This window comes from Callithrix jacchus, chromosome 8, assembly GCF_049354715.1.
Source record: "Callithrix jacchus isolate 240 chromosome 8, calJac240_pri, whole genome shotgun sequence".
Lineage (NCBI taxonomy): Eukaryota > Metazoa > Chordata > Mammalia > Primates > Cebidae > Callithrix > Callithrix jacchus.
In genome coordinates this window covers 10,240,068-10,261,685 of record NC_133509.1, presented here as the reverse complement: position 1 = coordinate 10,261,685, position 21,618 = coordinate 10,240,068, and the positions used below count along the sequence as shown (strand labels likewise).

Below are 21,618 nucleotides of genomic sequence, written 5' to 3'. Positions count from 1 at the left end.
CCGGGCACCACACAGGCACCTGGCACCACACAGGCACCGGGCACCACACAGGCACTTGAATATTATCACGAGTGGCTTATCTTTGTAAAGAACGCTCAGGTGCATCATCTAATGTGCATTTGATTTCTGCAACATCCTGTGAGAGGTCGAGCATTGAATCATCTTGCAAATAAGGAAACTCAGATCCAAAGTGATGAAATGTCTCACTTGAGAACAGAGCCCAAGTTTTCTGCCTCTAAGATCAGTGCTCTATTTTCTCTGCTGCATGGACAGAAGTTTTCTTAAAATTAAGCTACAAAGGCCCATCGCAGTCAAGTCACAATTAAGCTACAAAGGCCCATCGCAGTCAAGTCACAATTAAGCTACAAAGGCCCATCGCAGTCAAGTCACAAGTCAGTATTTTTGTAAATTCTTGTCGGGGACCGGATGAAAACAAGGATAGGTTTAGATGTGGTTTTTGGATAGTGGGTTCCCCATTCCAATATTAGCAGCGAAACAAAGGGGTGACATGCCAGCTGATGACATATCTGCAAAGACGACCTCAGAGTTCCTCTAGGGCAGAATGGGTGCCTTTCTGGGCTGGTGGTGGGTAGGAAGGTGATGAGAGGAGATGAGACGTCAGGTGTATTCCTCCCTTTGGTGTCTTCCAACAAGCTATATATTCAGGAGTTTCTTCACTGGAGTCTGGCTGCTGTCATTAAATGCCCACTTCACTTAAATACAAATAATAATAAATTCGGTTAAAGCCAGAATCCAACATTTCAAATCAAAAAACAGTTCGAGAAATACAGAGAGGCAAATGCAAGCAGAACCCTCTGGCTGAGCACTGGTTCCCTTCATTTTTGCCCCATCCCTTACGGTCATCCACCTGCCCATCCACGCAGTCACATTCTGTCACCCAGCCTGTGTTTATTCAGCTCTGCCTCTTACGGGCAGCCCCATGATAGTTTTCTGTGGCTCATCCAGCAGTCGCAGCCGCAGCTCAGAACAGTAGCCCTGGCGCCTCTCCTTAGGGGCAAACCTGGCAGCAACTCAGTCGGCCCCTTTGGTTTGCCCTTCCCTCCCTCTCTCCCTTTTAATCTGGACCAGTGACTTCAGATGTGGCCAGGATGGAGATTTCCCAGAGCATGGCTGTTATTTTGTTTCCATATTTGGCCCACCTGGATGTCATGAGTTTAATTTCAAGGCACCGTTGAGCCCTGTTTTTTCTCTGCTTCTCAGAAACAGGTCCTCGCAGAGTCACCTCTTGGGTCCTCCCTTGCCACACGCAGCTGGTTCCACTCACACCCTCTCATCAGAAGGGCCCAGAACAACTCCGCCCTTGGTCACTGTCTGCATCAGGGCCTGAGTCAGGAGATGCTCAGGAGCCCGGACGCCCTACTCTTCCCTAGTGACAACAGGTGCAGGGAGCGGTCGAGAGGGGCCAGGTGGAAATCAAAGAGCACCAGGAGGCAGGGACCTGCGTTCTTCTTAGTTCTTATCCTAACTGTGCCAGCAGCGAACTTGCTCTCAAAGCCCAGGGAAGAAGCTCCATCTTTCTCTTCCTTATTTTCTTATCTATACCTAGGGATGGGCACCTGCCCTTCCCTATAGGGCTATGGAAAGGACCAGGAGAGACAATATGGCTGCCACATTTGAAGATGCTCCTATCTGAAAATTAGTTATTATGGTCAACAGCTCGATACAGGGACCAAAAAGAGTCCTGGAGATTCAGATGCCCGATTCCTACCACTGGCTTAATGCTTTTATGCAACCAGCAAACGAGCTGAACCCCCTCCAAGGGCTCAGGCTGGAAGTTCATGCCAAGACAGTGCTAGGAAGGGTTGAGAAACTGGGACTCTACGACAGAACAAGTTCATACAACTCACAGGGCAAGTAGCTAGAGATGATATCGCTGTTGGTGCCTATGGTTGTAAACACGCATCATGGCACCAATGTGAGAATATTCATCTGTATAGCAGGCGTTTTTATGATTCTTTTTTTTTTTTTTTCAAAAAAAATTTTAACTTCCGGGATACATATGCAGAACGTGCAGGTTTGTTACATGGGCAAACGTGTGCCACGGTGGTTTGCTGCACCTATCAACCCGTCACCTATGTATTAAGCCCAGCATGCGCTAGCTATTTATCCTGAGGCCCTCCCTCCCCCTGCCCCCACCCCATGGGCCCCACTGTGTGTTGTTCCCTACCACGTGTCCATGTGTTCTCATCGTTCAGCTCCCACTTATAAGTGAGAACATGCAGTGTTTGGTTTTCTGTCCCTATGTCAGTTTGCTGAGGTTATTTACTTATTTGAGACAGTATCTCACTCTGTCGCCCAGACTAGGGTGCAATGGCACAATCTCAGCTTGCTGCAAACTCTGCCTCCCAGGTTCAAACGATTGTGCCTCAGCCTCCTGAGTAGCTAAGACTACAGGTGCACACTACCACTCCTGGCTACTTTTTGTATTTTTAGTAGAGACAAGATTTCACCCTGTTGAGCAGACTGGTCTTGAACCCCTGACCTCGATTGATCCTCCCACCTCGGCCTCCCAAAGTGCTGGGATTATAGGTGAGAGCCACCACGCCTGGCCCCACTTCATTTATTTCTGAATCGCTGTATCTTTTTATTCCCATTTCCCCTGATATCTCTCCCTTAAGCTGATCATAACTCGAAATAACAAGGTTAAAACAACAATTCAAGCTTCACTGTTTTCTTTTGTGTTAATTGAAAGAGTTTTAAATACCCTGCTCTTATTTTTAAATTGGATACATGGAATATTTTGTGAATGGTGAAGCCATCAAGGCAACACGATTTATTTTTGACTAACACATTAGAGTTTTCACATCATAATATTCTGAAACTACTTTCAGATGATTCTTTCTCAGATCCTCAATGAGAGCAAGATCTTCCTTTTGGGGAAGATTGTTAGAAACAGCCAAACATGAGTAGAATCTCCGAGGCTGTAACAGCTATCCTCAGCATTCTCCAAAAAGAATGCTAGTGCCTTGGGCAATACCCTCCCAAATATGCCTGCTCGGTGACAGGATCTGGGGACAGGAGCAGCTGCTCTAAGTCCTTCTTTTCATAGGGCCTGCCCTGCCGTCCTCCAGCCCCACTCTTCTGCATGGGCCCAAGCGGCTCTGCCCGGCTAGACCATCCCTGGGGCTCCGGAAACTCCCAAGTCCCTGCCCAAGAGTCCCCAAATGCATTTTCAGGGCCTGTGTGGCCTTTTCTTCCATCTCTCCAGCCACGGGCGGACTGCCCTGCTGCTGTGTTTACCCTGGGCCAAGGATGGAAAAGGCAGCTGTTTGTGGGGGGCTGGGGGTATCAAGGGGCATTCACCTGAGTTCCCTCGTGCTGTGAGACAGACCTGGGAGTGAAAGCACATGGGGGAGGGGACACCTCCAGATCGAGTGCGCTCCCCGATGCTGTATTTGGATTTGGAACTTCAAGGAGTGTGAAAATTCTAAATCTGAACCTGGCATTCCGTATATGTTTCAAGATGGTCTCAATCTCTTGACCTCATGATCCACCCGCCTCAGCTTCCCAAAGTGTTGGGATTACAGGCTTGAGCCACCGCGCCCGGCCTCTCCATTTTTATATAGTCCAAATAATCATCTTTTCTTTTTTTTTTTTTTTGAAACAGAGTTTCATTTTGTCACCAAGCCTGGAGAGTGCAGTGGCACAATCTCTGCTCACTGCAGCTTCCACCTCCCAGCCTCAAGTGATTCTCCTACTTCAGCCTCCCAAGTAGGTGGGGCCACAGGCGTACACCGCCACGCCTGGCAAGTTTTTGTATTTTTTGTAGAGATGAGGTTTCGTCACATTGCCCAGACTGGTCTCAAACTCCTGGGCTCCCAAAGTGTTAGGATTACAGGCGTGAGCCACCACGCCCAGCCTAAATAATCATAATTTTAATGGCTACATAATGGTCTGTCCTGTCACCATTTCCTTGAGATATTTATGTTGCTTCTAAATTTCAAATATTGAAATAACTTTATGGTAAATATACTTGTGGAGGTTTTTTACGTTAAATATAGCCTGAGCAGAAACCCCAGGGGTGCAATTACTAAGTCAGAGGGTGTGTCTTTGCCTTGTAACACACAAAGCTTTCCTTTTGAGGACCACTGTTTACTTAAAGCTCTGGGCCCTCCCAAATGCTTGGGAATCTTCATTTCAGACTTTACCTATTTTAGGCTGGGTTTTGTTTTACTGGATTCTCGAGAGAACAAAGCAGACAGCTAGGAGCAGATGGGCAAATCCCAGTTTGCCCAAAGAAATGTCTATTTTCCAAGAGGCATGAGGAATGTAGGAGCAGATCTGATATCTAATTCTGACCTTGCTACTGGCAAATTGTGTGGACTCAGGAAAGTGACTGGCCCTCCCTAAGACTCAGTGTCCTTACCTTTGAAATGGAGCTGTCAATCAAATCTGCCTCACAGGCTTGTTCTGAGGATGAAGTGAGAAAATGCGACAGGTGCTGGTTGCAGCAGCCGGTGCATAGTCAGTCCTCAGTGGATATGAGCTGATTCTAAGTAAGGTCAGCAGAAACGGTCTTCCCACAGACCTGCATAAAGCAGAGCCCTGAATGAGGGGCTTGGGGAGTTGCCTTCCAGCTGCTGTCTCTCATTGGCTCTAATGCTGGTGAGAATTAAAAAACTGGAGAAGGCAGAGAGAGAGAGAATGGAAAGAATCTTCTCTGGAACTACCAGCCTGTCTTCTCTGCATTTCCATATCTAGCATGGAAATGAGAGAAAAACTGATGTTCATTGAGCAACTATGATGTTCCAGGTGCTTCACGTGCATTTTCTCCCCAGGCCTCCCTGCAGGGGTGAGGGGAGACTGCAAAGGTACAGGAGAGGATGCTGAGGCCATCCAGGCATCTCGAGTCTGAATATGTGAGATGCTAGCCCTGCATCTCCCAGCTGGAGAACTGCACTCAGCCTGTCTCCTCATCTGTAAGATGGGGAATGATCATTGTGCTGGGAAGAAATCATGTTTATAAAGCGCTGGGCACATAGTAAGCACCAGCAGTAGCTATAATGAGCAGCTTGCCCCAGGTCACCCAGGAAGCGGCAGCACTGAGACCGGGGCCAGGTCTCCTGCCTCCGGAGCCCACATTATTTTTTCCACCGCATCACATTTATGTCTATACAAATGCCCATGGTCCATGTGAAACAAAACACTTGAGAAATACTTCTATGGCGATTCTGGGCCCTTTGTACTGTGTTTCAAGTGTTCTGTGGTCAAGGAAGTCATCTCTCCATTCATTTCTGAAAGCTTCCCTTTTTCAGGAGCTTATAAAGGATGGGTCCCAAAACACAGAGGGATATACTCCAGATCCAAGCAGTGAGCCAGGAAGAGAAAGCCCGATGCCCTCCCCTGGAACTCTCCCTCCTCCCTGGATGAGGACCTTCCTCAGAATTGCAGGGCACCCACACAAGACCAAGCAAGTTCAGAGAAAAGTAAAACCTGAGGTTAGGGCCTCTGGGGCATTCACTACATCTCGTTGAACCTGTTTGGTTCACAGATAAGGAAACCGAGGCCCAGTCAGTCACGTGGGTCACGACTGCTCTGGCGTTCATGTCTGAGACAAAATTACTAACCACCCTTGTGCTTCTGGTAAACAGTGTTTGAGGCTGAGCATCAATGTGAGCAGTCGTATATGAGAACATCTCTGGCTGTGCAGCTAATTACCACCTTTCTAAAGTAATCTCTGCCTGAAATGTGTTGTGGCTGGAGCTGTTCAATTTCAGCATTGAATATGAAGTGACCATGGGCTCCGCAGGCACACAGGGATCCGAATTAGGAGAAAGTCATCCTACTTGTCAACATGGAAGGAAACGTTGTGGATTTCTTCTTTCTGGTGCCAGATTGAGCACAGGGAGGCTTCTGCCAGATAACTCCTCTTTGTAGTCATGCTTATATGAGGGTCTTAACTCACCACACTAGGTTATTTTCAGCCCGGTGAAGCCAAGAAAGAACTCTAGTAGCAGAAGACCAGGCTGAAGGAATTGGCTCTGCCCACAGTAGGTAACAAATGGGCTTGTGGTACTGAGCCTCGATTCTCATTTATCCAGAAAATGGGTGCATTGACATTTACTGTATCTAGACCTACAGCTTTAAATACAATCTATAGACTGAAGCCTCCCAAGTGTGATTCATATATATATATGACCAGATTCTAGATTCATATACAGGACTGCCTACTGGACCCTGCTCTTGAGACCTGGCCCCTGACTCACTGCTGCCACTTCCTCCGTCTGGGGCAAGTTACCAATCACAGCTACCACTGGGGTCTGCTATGTGCCAGAAGCTTTATAAGCATGATTTCTTCCCAGCACAATCAATCATTCCCCATTTTACAATAATCAACATGCAAAAATGAAGCTTTCTACTTCCTGCCCCCCAAACCTGCTCCTCCCCTCATCTGCCTCTTCTCCGTAATGCCATTGGTTTGCATCCACATGCTCAGGCCAAAGACTCAGGAGGCCTAAATCCACCCCCCGCCCCCTACCCCCGCTTCACACTTTCAGTCCATCAAGTCCTACCAGCTTTGTCTGCAAAACACATCCAGAACGTGACCCTTTCTCGCCAGATACATTATGTCCACGAAACTCCTGCCACCTCTTTATCAAGATAATGTTGTTAAATGCATAAAATAAAACAGAGAATGATAAAGGAAACCAATCATATTACAATAATATATTTACCAAAATATTTTAAAGAATAGATTTATAAAATATTAATGTATGTGCTTTGTTATTACTGCATTAAATAAAAATATCTGGTGGCAAATTTAATAACTATTATAATTCCAAAATAGTGATAAGTATAAGCAATATTTCTAGAGCGCTGCAGGGACTGGATGTAACGTGATATAAAAACATCTGTGATTTCCAGTGGTGACAAAGTCCCAGGCACTGCTCATATTATTATGGTTTGTTGCCTATATTTATCATTGAAAAGAGTGCTAAAACCTAGTTAGAGGCCGGGTGCACTGGCTCATGCCTGTAATCAGAGCACTTTGGGAGGCTGAGGCAGGTGGATCACTTGAGGCCAGGAGTTCAAGACCAGGCTGGCCAACATGGCAAAACCCCATTTCTACTAAAAAGATAAAAATTAGCCAGGCCTGGTGGTGCACACCTATAATCCCAGAGACTCAGGAAACTGAGGCATGAGAACTGCTTGAACCTGGGGATGGGATGGAGGTTACAGTGAGCTGAGATCATGCCACTGCATGAGGTTAATGAAAGTAAAGACTCACACACACACACAAACACACCCCACTTAGAAGCAAATAAACACACACACTCATATATCCACGTACATATTCCCCCACTTAGAAGTACACAAACTCCCTACATTCTGGTTGAGAACACTTCACTGAGTGCACACTGCGGGCGTCCCTGGCCTGGGTGTTTGCAGCAGCCTCCCAAAGCACCTCCAGGCATCCAGGCTGGCCTCCTCCAATCCGTTCTCTGCTTGGCAGTCCCAGTGATTCCTTCCTTATGAACGTCGTATGATATCACTGTCCTTCTTCAAACCCTCCAACAACATCCCATCACCATAAATAAAATCCAAAGCCCTCCCTCCAGCCAGCGAGGCCCCAGATCATCTGGAAACTGCCTTTGCAAAAATTACATCAGTGAGAAAAATTCTAACAGTAAGCGAAGCTAACCCTCCCCCAGTCTTGCCTTTCCCTTAATTATTCCTGGGCTGTTGGGCTGAGCTTACTTTGGAAGACGTTTAGGCTACAGTGTAAATAACAGGCCTTGTGCCAAACTGAACTGCTTTTGTAAAGCTAATGGGAAGCCATGAGGCTTGAGGGGAGGAGAGAAGCCTGAACCTGCCTCAGGTGCAGATATAAACATTGTCAGCCATTATTTGGGAGGTTATAAGATGTGCAGCTTGTCTGATTACTCCTGCAGATGACACCACTATTGTAGACTGGCCTTTTCAGATATCTTTCCAGGTTGTATGCATGTCTGACACCCATGGCTCCGTCTGGACTGCCAACCCCACTCCTGTGGCCCCACTCAGAAGCGATTCAGCCCTTCAGAGGTCAGCTTCAGCCCCCGGTGATTTCATCTCCACCCCAATCAATCAGCAGCAGGCACCCATGACCTGGCCTTCCCCACCCCTTCCCCCAAACTGCCTTTGAAAAACCCCTAACCTAGAACCTGCAGATGATTTGAGTCCAGATTCCATCTCCCACACGGTATGGCCAGGCTTGTACCTATCAAACTCCTTCTCTACTACAATGCTGTGGTCTTTCTTTATGCAGTGAGCAGGAAGAACCCCTCAAGCAGTTACAGTCTGAACCTTAGCTACCTCCCCATCCTCATTTCCAGCTACCTCCCTACCCTAATTTCCACCGCCCTCCCCTCACTCATTTCACACCCTAGGGTGGCTTCTCTCTCCAGGACCCACTTGGCTCCTTCACTCCCTTGGGGCCTCTGTTCAAATGTCACCTGCTCAGAGAGGCCTTCTCTGATCCCCCCCATTCCAGTCACACTCCACACCCAGGCCCTGCTTTGTGGTCCTAATGAGATGCATTTGTATGTTTCTGTGTCTTTTTCTGTTACAGTAGGCAGCTAGGCAGACATAAACAGGAGGAGAGGGCCACCCCGCCCCCTCGCCGCCAGGAATGTCAGGCGAACATCAGGTGATGGTCAGGCGGTTGTTAACAGTTTCTCTAAAATAATCATCGGTCACAGCCAGCTCCAGGGAAAGGCAGTCTCCCTATAGATAGGAAAAACCTGAAACTGGTGATCAGTAGCTTCCTGATAAGATCTCAGGAACTGGGTGTGTGGGCTCACACAGGCGCACTCAAAGGCAACATGGCAGAGTTTCACTGGTACATGACCTTACGGGAACACTCGACTGGTAAGGGAAGAACCTCTCATGTGATCAGCGTACAACACTAGCAAACACACTGCGCGTGCTCACCTCCCGAGAGCTGGCAGGCCACGTGCATGCCAACAGGCGACCCAAGGGAAGAATGAAGGGAGAAGGGATGCAAGACCCCGGAAGTATGCCAGCGTCCAAAACCCAAAGTCAGAAGCTCAAAGTGCGCACTTGTCCTTTAAGTCACCCGCTTCGCCCTCTTCCAAGTATACTTTTCTTCCTTTCATTCCTGCTCTAAAGCTTTTTAATAAACTTTCAATTCTGCTCCAAAACTTGCCTCAGCCTCTCCTTCTGCCCCTCAGTCGAATTCTTTCTCCTGAGGGGCAAGAATTGAGGTTGCTGCAGACCCGTACAGATTCGTCGCCAGTAACATTTCTTGTCTTTCTACCCCACTAGAATGTCAGGCCTTATCACGGCTACTGGGATAATATAGAGGGACCTACCACATAGAGGAACAGGGGTAGATTTCATAAGTGCAGAAATATGAGGTCCAGATTCATCAGCCATGAGAGCTCTAGCAAGGAAGAAGCCAGTCAGGACAGCTGCTGGAGAGCTGGGCCATGAACAGAATCCCTGCCAGTTGGAGCGTGTCCTCTGCTTTAGTGCCTTGTCACATATACCCCGGTCCACTCATCACTCATGTTGCCATCAGATACTCTAACCCAGAGCCTACAGTGAGTCTGGAAGAGAACAGAGCCCCAAGTAGAAGGAAGCCCTGCAGTGACTCAGCCCACCATCCCAGAAGGCATTGCACAAACGCTGCTGTCAGCAACATGCTGCTGAGGGTCCTACACTCCCACCACTAAGATCTCCTGACGCCTCACAGTACTTTCCATGAGAGGAGTGTGGAGAAATGCATCTCCAGGGGGTTCTGCTGTCCCCTAACAGACCAGCGCTCAGCTGCCGCTCCTGGATCTGCCTCTGATATGGCTTTGCAGGCCTCACTCATGGTCTTGCCCTGAATCTGGTCTCCAGTCTCGCTCTCTGATGCACCCGATCTCTCTGAGTAGCGTTCTAGCTACCGTCTGCTCCCTGCAGCTGGCCTGCTGCCCATGTCCCAGATCTCTTGTGGAGCTGCCTGAAGAGACAGCCTGCCACAGAAGAGCCCTTCTCTTTCATGGCCTCCCATGTCTTAAACAAAAGCTTAAGTCCCATCCCGATTCACCAGGTTGGTTCCCAATTGTTGGAATTCCCTTCCCAGGGCTCGTAGAACCAGGGCTGGCTGGAGGGGTGAAAGAGGCTGGCCCTGAGCCCAGTAATAGGACACCAAGGGGGAGCTAAAAGCCGGGATCTGGGGTGAAGATGGGGTCTTCCAAGCTGGGAGGCAGACACCAGGCCAGAGGAACTGCCCTGCCCTGCCCCTGCTCAAGCCTCTTAACCCGTGCAGGGCAAGAGTACAAACAGAGGCCACAGACCACAGGCCTCCGTAAATCTGGCTAACATAACATGAAATCAAATATGTTCTATCCTCCTAGCTCGACAAATACTTTCTTAACGTATTTGTTTTAACCTTGTTATTCCGCGTTATGATCAGCTTAAGGGAGAGATATCAGGGGAAATGGGAATAAAAAGATACAGCGATTCAGAAATAAATGAAGTGGGGCCAGGCGTGGTGGCTCTCATCCCAGCACTTTGGGAGGCCGAGGTGGGAGAATCAATTGAGGTTTAACGTAAAAAACCTCCACAAGTATATTTACCATAAAGTTATTTCAATATTTGAAATTTAGAAGCAACATAAATATCTCAAGGAAATGGTGACAGGACAGACCATTATGTAGCCATTAAAATTATGATTATTTAGGCTGGGCGTGGTGGCTCACGCCTGTAATCCTAACACTTTGGGAGCCCAGGAGTTCGAGACCAGTCTGGGCAATGTGACGAAACCTCATCTCTACAAAAAATACAAAAACTTGCCAGGCATGGCGGTGTACGCCTGTGGCCCCACCTACTTGGGAGGCTGAGGTAGGAGAATCACTTGAGCCTGGGAGGTGGAAGCTGCAGTGAGCAGAGATTGTGCCACTGCACTCTCCAGGCTTGGTGACAAAATGAAACTATTTCAAAAAAAAAAAGAAAAGATGATTATTTGGACTATATAAAAATGGAGAGGCCGGGTGTGGTGGCTCAAGCCTGTAATCCCAACACTTTGGGAAGCTGAGGCGGGTGGATCACGAGGTCAAGAGATCGAGACCATCTTGGTCAACATGGTGAGACCCCGTCTCTACTAAAAATACAAAAAATTAGCTGGGCATGGTGGCACGTGCCTGTAATCCCAGCTACTCGGGAGGCTGAGGCAGGAGAATTGCCTGAACCCAGGAGGCGGAGGTTGCGGTGGGCCGAGATTGCGCCATTGCACTCCAGCCTGGGTAACAAGAGCGAAACTCTGTCTCAAAAAAAAAAAGAAATAGAGAAACATTTATATACATATCACATACGATTAAGTGTAAACCAAGTATAAAATACATGCGTGATATGATTGCAACTCGGCAACGTGTGTATGCACATGAGCAAGGTCTGGAAAATGAATTAATGAAAATGAAAATAGTGGTGTTAGGTTGATGGCATTACAGGCGCTTTAAATTTTTCAATAAAGCAGTACGTGCTCATGTTAAAAACAATTCAAACAATAAAAAAGGTGTGAACTGATCATCAGAGAAATGAACATCAAAATCACATAAGATACCATCTCACAGCAGGCAGAATGGCCGTATTAAAAAGTCAACATGCTGATGAGGTCATGGAGAAAAGGAAACGCTTCTTATACCCTATTGGTGGGAGTGTAAATTAGTTCAACCATTGTGGAGAGCAGTGTGCCCCTTCCTCACAGAGCTAAAAACAGAACTACCCTTCAGCCTAGCAATCCCATTACGGGGTATGTAGCCGAAGGAATATAAATCATTCTACCATAAAGACACACGTATGTTCATTGTAGCACTGTTGACAATAGAAAGGACATGGAATTAACCTAGATGCCTGCCAGTGGCAGACTGGATAAAGAAAATGTGGTACATATACACCGTGGAATATTATGCAGCCATAAAAAATGAGATTATGTCCTTTGCAAGAACATGGATGGACCATTATCCTTAGCTAATGAACACAGAATCAGAAAACCAAATACCATGTGTTCTCACTTATAAGCGGGAGCTAAATGATAAGAACACATGGACACATAGAGGGGAACACCACACACTGGGGCCTATTGGAGGGTGGAAGATGGGAGGAGAGAGAGGATCAGAAAAGATGGGTACTAGGCCCAGTACCAGAATGACAAAACAACCTGTACAACCCCCACGACACAAGTTTACCTATGCAACAAACATGCGCATGGACCCTAAACCTAAAATAAAGGTCAAAAGGAAAAATGTGAAGTTGAAAGTATTTCAGCTCTCCAGTGGTAGCGCCTGCTACATTTTTAAAAATCCTTGTCATGAATGAGTTTTAAATTTAAAAGTATGTTCAGTGCTATTTTTAGTTAAAAACAAAACAAGCCTTTTTTCCCCCCGCAATGGCTAATGCCTATGTCTTTCGGATCATTTGAATTTTGTAAATAAGATTTTAGTTTGTTTATTATAATTTTTTTTTAAGCAACAAGTTCTCACTCTGTTGCCCAGGCTGGAGTGAAGTAGTGCCATCATAACTCACTGCAGCCCCAAACTCCTGGGCTCAAGTGATCCTCCCTTCTCAGCCCCCCAAGTAGCTGGGACTACAGACATGTGCCACCATACCAGGCCATTTTTAAAAATTTTTTGTAGAGATGGGGTCTCACTGTTGCTCAGGCTGGTCTTGAACTCCTGGGCTCAAGTGATCCTGTCACCTCATCCTCCCAAAGGGTTGGGATTACAGGTGTGAGCCACTGAGTCTGGCCTGCTTATTACAATGTTTTATTTTTTTTTTAATTTTGGGCATATAAAACAATTTAGAATATAATGGTCATATGTGTACCTTCTCCTCAGCAAAAAAACTAAAACATTTAAGATGCAGTCAAGGCCTCCTCCTGATTCCTGATTCTATTCCATCCCTCCCTCTGTTGATAATATGACTCTCCTGAATTTTCTGTTCATCATAATTTTCTACTTTTACAATATATGCGTGTGTGTCTTTCTTAAAAATATTCTTGTTTTGCATATTTTAAATTTTTCTATAATTTATGTAATACTGTTTGTATCCTTCTGAACCTTTTTTTTTTTTCCCACTCAGTATTGTTTTGGTGAGATTCATCCATATCGACAAGATTGGGCCCCTTCAGGGTGGTAGACAGATTCATCCATATTGATACAAATAGCTAATTCATTGTCACTGCTGTTTAATATTCCTTTCTGTGAATGTAGCAGTCTCTGTTGGTGTCTTACCTGCCTACATCCTCTGAGCACTCAGCATTTCTCTGGCTCCCACTGCCAGCACCCACACATCACTGTCCACGGGCTTTCTCCGGCTGTTGGAGCATGCTCTGTTGCTACACAGAGCAGGCCCAAATGCCTGAGATTTCACAGCCCCCAGGAACAGCCCTCACCAATGACTGATGGAAGTTGGTAGATAAACACCCCAGCTCCCTTGCTTCTCAGGGAGGATAGCCCTGAGGCCTCACTCTACACTGCCTCCTAGAATTTCCCAGCAGGATCAAGCTGCAGTTCACTGCCCACAGTGGTAACTTGCTTGAAAATCATCTCACGCCGAGTTTTCCAGAAGCAGATACTAAGCTGGAGTTTGGGATATAAGATGTTTATTGGGAATCAACACCTGCAAAAGGAAACCGGGGAAAGCAGAACTGGGCAGAAGGAGGACAAGAACTGTGATGCTGGCCTGATAAAGCCTTGGCCAACCTGCAGGGAGCTGGGGAGCAGGTACAGTAGAACCCATTAGAGTGTCTTGTGGTGGACCCAAATGGCTGGGTCTTTATACCCCTGCCTTGCTCAGTCACTGGCTGTGGGCTGTCCTGGAGTGGGCATGACCTTGGGTGAGGCTGCTGTCTATGGCTGAGGCAGACCCTGGAGGAGCTGCCAGCTGGAGGCCCTCTGCCGATGCCAACCCCTGCAGCTCCCTGGAGGGAATCTGGGCAGCACATCTGCGTCCACCACAAGAACACAATTTGTAGCCTGCTGGCTTCTTCCTTAGTGTCATACTTTGCTGTCAAACATTTGAGACCTCATCCCACATAAACTACTTGTATCTTTGTCTCAGAGTCTGTTTTGGGGGGACTCAGATAATGATTATATCCCAGTTTATTCATTCTCATATCAATGTTTTTGATTTTGTGCTACTGCTGACTAAGCTGTATGGACTTTCTTGTACAAATCCCTTTGTGTATATGTGAGAGTTTTATTTTTTTTTTTTGAGACGGAGTTTCGCTCTTGTTATCCAGGCTGGAGTGCAATGGCGCGATCTCGGCTCACCGCAACCTCCGCCTCCTGGGTTCAGGCAATTCTCCTGCCTCAGCCTCCCGAGTAGCTGGGATTACAGGCATGTGCCACCATGCCCAGCTAATTTTTTGTATTTTTAGTAGAGATGGGGTTTCACCATGTTGACCAAGATGGTCTCAATCTCTTGACCTCATGATCCACCTACCCTAGCCTCCCAAAGTGCTGGGATTACAGTCATGAGCCACCACGCCCAGCCTATGTGAGAGTTTTAAGGTCAATGTTTAGAGCAGAGTTCTTGGATCAGAGGGTGTGTATATCTTCAACTTTATTAGACCTTGTCAAATTGTCCTCCAAATTGGTTGTCTTAAGTAACCTGAGACACATAACATTCGAAAATCGCATGGGCCTAAAAGAATTACTATTTCTCCCTGACTGTTCCTATCACAGAAAGTCAGGAAAGGTCATTCTCTATTTTTTGCCAAAGAAAGGCATTCTATGGTCCCAGATCGGCCAAGCTGAGCATGCTTTCTGGAAGGTTAAGCTGTTACAAACTTCTGAGACTGTGTGAGTTTGAGACAACAAACAAAATCACTTAAAAAAAAAAACCAAAATACTAATAGTTCGTGTCACGATGTTGGCTACGTAGACTAAAATGACATTGGTATAGCAACTATCAAGAATCATATGCAATGGGCCATTTTACAGACTGGATAATCCCTCCCACCCCAGATGTCTGTGTCTAATCTCTGGAACCTGTGAATATGTTCTCTTACAGGGCAAAAAGGACTTTGCACATGTGATTAGGCTAAAGAGATTGAGATGGAAAGTTATCCTGGATCATCCTGGTGGGCCCAATGTAATCATAAGAGGGAGGAAGATGTGACATGACAGAACCAGTGGTCAGAGAGACTAAGAGGGAGAGATTGATTTGAAGACTCTATGCTGCTGGCTTTGAAACAGAAGAAGGGGCCACAAGCCAAGGAGTACAGGCAGCCTCTAAAACCTGGAAAAGGCAGGGAACAGGTTCTCCCCTAGAGACTCCCGAAGGAATGTAGCCCTGCTGACACCTTGATATGGCGACAATACATTTGTGACGTTGTTTGTGGTAATTTGCTACAGCAGTAAAAGGAAACTAATACCCTAATAACCAGACAAAAAGCCACCCAAAAGGATTTGAGGGAACAGCACTCAGAGGGTACTCACGGAGAACCTCAGATAACGCCTCTTCCCGGCAGCCAGAGTGGAAAACCTCGTAATGCAGGCAGCACTGATTAGAGTACCAAGGAATATCTTGCATTGGTAGGAGGGGGAAAATTAACCCTAAATTAAATGCAGCTCTGATCTGGCCTAACGAAGTTTAAGAGTAAGACTGGGAATCATCAGACTCTCTCCAAGTAACTTAATAGCATCCAGAACAAAGCTGAAGAATATTTGTAGGAATACAATGCTATTCGACATCCAACAAGGTAAAACAAAAAATACCAGGCATGCAGAAAAGCAGGAAAATCAACCTAGAATGAAGAGAAAAGTCAATTAGTCAAAACTGACCCAGAAATAACATGGATGATAGAATTTGTATTTAACATATTGTAAAAGTTATTGTATATTCCATATTTCAAGAAGTTAGAGGAATGACTGAACATGACAGAAAGACGTAGAAGATATAAAGTAAACCCAAATTGAGCTGTTAGAGATGAAAACCACAACGTCTGAAATAAAAAGTGCCCTCAATAGGACTAGTAACAGTATACATTGCAGAAGAGAATAACGAAGCATCAGTGAACTGTGGGATAACTTCACGTGGCCTAATATAAGTGGAATTGGAGAATGGAGTCCTTGAAATGGGGCTGGTAGGCCAAAAATAATATTAGTCAAAAATGTTCTAAGTTTGATGGCAACTGTCAAATTGCCAGCCTGAGAAACTTAACAGACCCAAGCATAGAAACATAAAAGAACAAAAACCAAAACCAAACCAAACAACAACAACAAACAACCCCAACGCACATCATGCTTAAATTGCTAAACATCAATGATAAAGAGAAGATTAAAGGCAGTTGAGAAAACAGGTACATTTATGTACAGAGAAGTGAAGGTAAGGATGACAGAAGATTTCTCATGGAAGCAGAGCGAGCTAGCACACAGTGGAATGACACCTTCAATGTACTAAACAGAAAACAAAAAAAGCCCTGTCAAATGAGAATTCCATACTCAAAGAAAATGCCTTTCAAAAACAAAGGTGAGACACTTTTTCCGATCTACAAAGGCCAAAAGAATTCCTCAGCAGCAGACTTGACTCTGCAAGAAATGTTACTGGAAGTCTTACAAGCAGAAGGAAAATGATACAAAATGGAAAGTTGGATCTACCTAAAGGATAAATAGCACCAGAAATAACAACTATATAGGCAATTTAAAGACCTTTTTCTTCTTAGCTAAGTCCCTTTAAAAGATAATTGCCTGTTTAAAGCAAAAATAATTTAATAATTATGTACAGGTCAATCTAACAATATTACAAAGGGCAGGAGGGGAGAAATATAAGTATACTGTAGTAAAATTCTGGGTTTTTTTTTTTTTTGAGACAATGTCTCATTCTGTCACCCAGGCTGGAGTGCAGTGGCATGATCACCATTCACTGCAGCCTCAACCTCCCAGGCTCAAGTGATTCTGCGGCCTCAGCCTCCTGAGTAGCTGAGACTAGAGGCCTGCACCACTACCGTGTCTGGCTAATTTTTGTATTTTTCATACAGATGAGGTTACATGTTATCCAGGCTGGTCTCGAACTCCTGAGCTCAAGCGATCTGCCCGCCTTGGCCTCCAAAAGTGCTGGGATTACAGACCTGGCCTTGTAAGATTTTTATATATGAAATGATATGATATCAGTTGAAAGCGAACAGTAGTAAGTTAAAGGTGCGTATTATAAAACCTAACGCAACCACTCAAATAGCACAACAAAGAGTTACAGCAATAAGTCGACAGAGAAGATAAAAATAGTCATGAAAAATTCCCAATTACTAAAACAAAACAAACAAAAAACAGAACAAGAGGGAAATGTGAGTCAAAAATAGATGGGAGAAATAGGAAACACAGAAAAATGGCAGATTTCAAGCTAACCATGTTAATAATCATGATAAATTAAAACATGCTAAATGCTGAAACTAAAGCAGGGACTGCCATGTTGGATTAAAAACAGCAAGACTCAACTAGGTATTCTACGTAAGAAACCCACATTGGGCCGGGTGCCGTGGCTCACGCCTGTAATCCCAGCACTCTGGGAGGCTTAGGGGGGTGGATCGCTTGAGGTCAGGAGTTCAAAACCACCCTGGCCAACATGGTGAGACCCTGTCTCTACTAAAAATACAAAAAAAAAAAAAGCACTAGCCAAGTGTGGTGGTGCACACCTGTAGTCCCAGCTACTCAGGAGGCTGAGGCAGGAGAACTGTTTGAACCCAGGTGGTGGAGGCTGCAGTGAGTCAAGATCAGGCCACTGCACTCCAGCCTGGGTGGCAGAGTAAAACTCCATCTCAAAAAAAAGGGAAAACAAAAAAGAAGAAAGAAAAAGAACCCACTTTAAATATAAAAACATAAATAGGTAAAAGGCAAAAGGATGAGAAAAGATATGCCAGGCTGACATTTGTCAAAACAAGACTGAAGTGATTATATTAATACCAGACAAAGCAGATTTCAGAGCAAAGAATATTACCAAGAATAAAGAAGATAATTTCATAATGACTAAAAGGTCAGTTCATCAAGATGACATAATCTTAACGATTTATACACCTCGAAACAGAGCTTCAAAATACACGAAGCAACAACTGATAGAACTGCAAGGAGTTATAGTCAGATCCACAATCATAGTCTGAGATTACAGAACCTCTCTCTCCATGACTGAGAATAAAATGAAAATCAGACCCAGTGGTTTAGTTCAACCGGAGTAGAAAGTGCAGGAAAGGAGTGAGGGAAGATGAGTTCACTATCCTGGAGGGTAGTGAAGCCGAAACATAAAACAGAGATGAACTCAGTAACTCTGGGGGCCACGGGGGTGGGCCTGTTCAGTGAACGCGAAGCTCTCCTACTACTCCCCATAATTAGGACAAATGATTTCCCGTTTCCATAGTCTCAGTTACCCTTTTTATTTTTGTATAAACAATCTACAAGTACGCGCCAGAAATATGGTTGCCCTTTAATCACACAGAACTGGTCCAAAGCAGAATCCTTTGAATTGTGTGAAGCCGAGCTAAGAGGACCTTCTTTTTGGTCAAGTCTTAGTTCCATCTCTGAGTGAGGTCAAGCATAGATGGCGGAAACATAAGGAAATGATGTAAGACACCATAAATTAAAGGATACTGAAGAATGAACAGAGGTCCTGAGGAGATAGTCCATCTGTCTACCCATCAACTACCCATCATCCATCCATCCATCACCTATCCATCACCCATCCATCCATCCATCACCCATCAACTACCCATCATCCATCCATCCATCATCCATCTACTCACTCACCTAATAATTATTAACACCTTGGTGGGAGGAAAGTTTACCTGTGCCCTTCTGACTCTTAGTCCTATTCAGGAACAACTAAGACCTCATACCTTGTTTGCCTTTAGGGAAAATTACGATCAAGGCACACACAGATTATACCTTGGGGTACACTCAGGCAGTAACAGACATCTTTTTGCATGAATAATGGTCTATCTTGTCAATTCAAGCAATTTTAATTTTAACTTTTTCATTGAGACAGAGTCTCACTCTGTTGTCCAGGCTGGAGTGCAGTGGTGTGATCTTGGTTCACTGCAACCTCCACCTCCCTCCCGGGTTAGTGATTCTCCTGCCTCAGCCTCCTGAGTAGCTGGGATTATAGGCACTTACCACCACGCCCGGCTAATTTTTTGTATTTTTAGTAGAGATGGGTTTTCACTGTGTTAGCCAGGATGGTCTCGATCTCCTGACCTCGTGATCTGCTGGCTTCAGCCTCCCAAAGTGCTGGGATTACAGGCGTGAGCCACCACGCCCGGCTTTAAAGTATTTTAAATTAACCTTAAAAAAAGCTAACAAACCCACAACATCCAGCCTGACAAGGGTACAAAAAGGAAAACAAAATTATCTCATCTGTCCTTGTCCCACAACCACCCACTTCTCCTCCCAAGAGCAACCCTTTCTAATAGTTTCTTATGTGTCCTTTCAAAAATAATTTATGCATTTACAAGCATACATATATGCATGTAATGCGTATCTATTAAATGCATTATATGTATTATGCATTATATGCATTATATATATTATGCTTGTAAATGCATATATATTAAAAATCATCTATTATTGATCAAAGTTCACTGTGGACTTTAACTGGTACATGCACACACACAATCTTGTTAAGTGCCTTAAAGAACAGAGGCGAGGCCAGGTTCTGTGGCTCATGCCTGTAATCCCAGCACCTTGGAAGGCCAAGGCGGGCGGATCAGGAGGTCAGGAGTTCGAGACCAGCCTGACCAACATGGTGAAACCCCATCTCTACTAAAAATACAACAGATTAGCTGGGTGTGGTGGCGTATGCCTGTACTCCCAGCTACTCAGGAGGCTGAGGCAGGAGAATCACTTGAACCCGGGAGGCAGAGGTTGCAGTGAGCCGAGATCAAGCCACTGCACTCCAGCCTGGGTGACAGAGCGAGACTCTGTCTCAACAAAAAGAGAAAGAAAAGAAAACAGAGTCTAAGGCAAAGCTTCTGTGCTAACCCTTTATGGAGGGACGATCCCAGGGCACAGCATGAATTAGAGGAAAATGGAAGCTAATTTCCAAGTGCTGTTAGTATATACTGGATGTCTTAAAACAACAAAAAGGTATTCTCCCACAGTTCTGGGGGCTAGAAATATGAGGTCAGTGTGCTGGCAGAGCCATACTTCCTTGGAAGCTTCTAGGAGGAGGATCTTTCCTTGTCTCTTCCAGTTTCTGGTAGTCCCAGACATTCTTTGGCTCATGGTGGACTAATACCCAGCTTGGCCTCTGTGGTCACATGGCATTCTCCCCTTACATCTGTGTCTGTGTCTGTGTGTCTTTCATCCTTTTTTTTTTCTGAGACTGTCACCTAGGCTGGAGTGCAGTGGCGTGATGTCAGCTCACTGCAAACTCTGCCACCCAGGTTCAAGCCTCCTGAGTAGCTGGGATTACAAGCCCATGCCACCAAGCCCGGCTACTTTTAGTATTTTTAGTAGAAACGGGGTTTCACCATCTCGGCCAGGCTGGTCTTGAACACTCGTGACCCTGTGATTCACTTGCCTCAGCCTCCCAAAGTGCTGGCATTACAGGCGTGAGCCACTGCGCCCAGCCTCTCATTACACCAGTCACACTGGCTTAAGGACCCACCCAACTCCAGGATCACCTCATCTTTCATTACATCTGCAACAACCCTATGTCCAATTAAGTTCATATTCTGAGATGCTGGGGGTTAGGACTTCAACATGTGTTTTTGGGGGCACAATTCAACCCGTAACAGGCAGGAAAGTAATCACATGATGATGTCCCCGAGCCGGCTGAAGCTTCAAGAGAAACACAAACATTTGGGGTCAATGGCAGATCTCGAGAGAGGCACCTGGAGCCACTGTGCCTTAAAACCGCCTTTTTGAGATGTGAGGAAGAAAAGAGTTAACCTGCAGGATCATATCATCTCCCCTCTCCTTCATCAAAGTTCGCCCACGGGGCTTCAACTCACCCGTATTTTTAGACGGTGTTCCTGCCTCCTCCGATTGGCCACTAGAGAAGCCAGATCCCACGGCCCGTGGCATAACACTTCATCCAAGTCAGGAAGTGTTGGGGGCGCCAGGCAGGGCCTCAGTGGGCCTGGGCAGGGTAGGTCCAGCGCTCAGGCGCAGAACCATGAAGGGGAGGTTCCAACAGTGCCCGTCGCAGGGGTGTTCCCAGGGCCAGCCTGCCTTACAATGGCCTCTGAGTCCCAAATCGTCATCCTTCACATGGATTGGACACTTATTTTCTCTTAATTTATGTGTCAGAAACTACCAACAATTATCAGGCATCCATTAAGGGCCTCAAGGCAGACTTTGAAAAAGCTGACAACCCCTGTGAGCGTCAGCAGCAGTGTGGGAGTCTTAACACCTTCTACAACTTTCAGCTGGTTTTTATTGAGCTCCTACTATGTGCTCACCGTGGAAGGCACTAGGAATATCGCAGACAAAGGAGCCTGCGTTCAAGGGGGAGAGGGACAATAAACAAATGTTAAATGCAATTATAATAGGGCCCCCATCAAGGAAATACAGGGAATGAAAAGATCCAGCTTTGCCTACGTTGCTGTTTATATTCTCCTCTTAACTTTAAAATATCAAACAAGAACATGTGGAAAATCTGGAGATGTTAAGGGCAGTA

The 21,618-nt window shown here is 45.7% G+C and overlaps 1 long non-coding RNA gene across 2 annotated transcripts in view; it reads right to left on the bottom strand.

The window, feature by feature from the left end:
* LOC118144779 (uncharacterized) overlaps positions 1–21,084 on the bottom strand; it is a 66,006-nt gene extending 44,922 nt beyond the window's left edge. For both annotated transcript variants that reach the window (XR_013520696.1, XR_008474154.2), the window contains exon 1: positions 20,951–21,084. This is a non-coding gene — a long non-coding RNA (uncharacterized LOC118144779). The remainder of the gene's footprint in view (positions 1–20,950) is intronic.
* Positions 21,085–21,618: the final 534 nt, after the last annotated feature.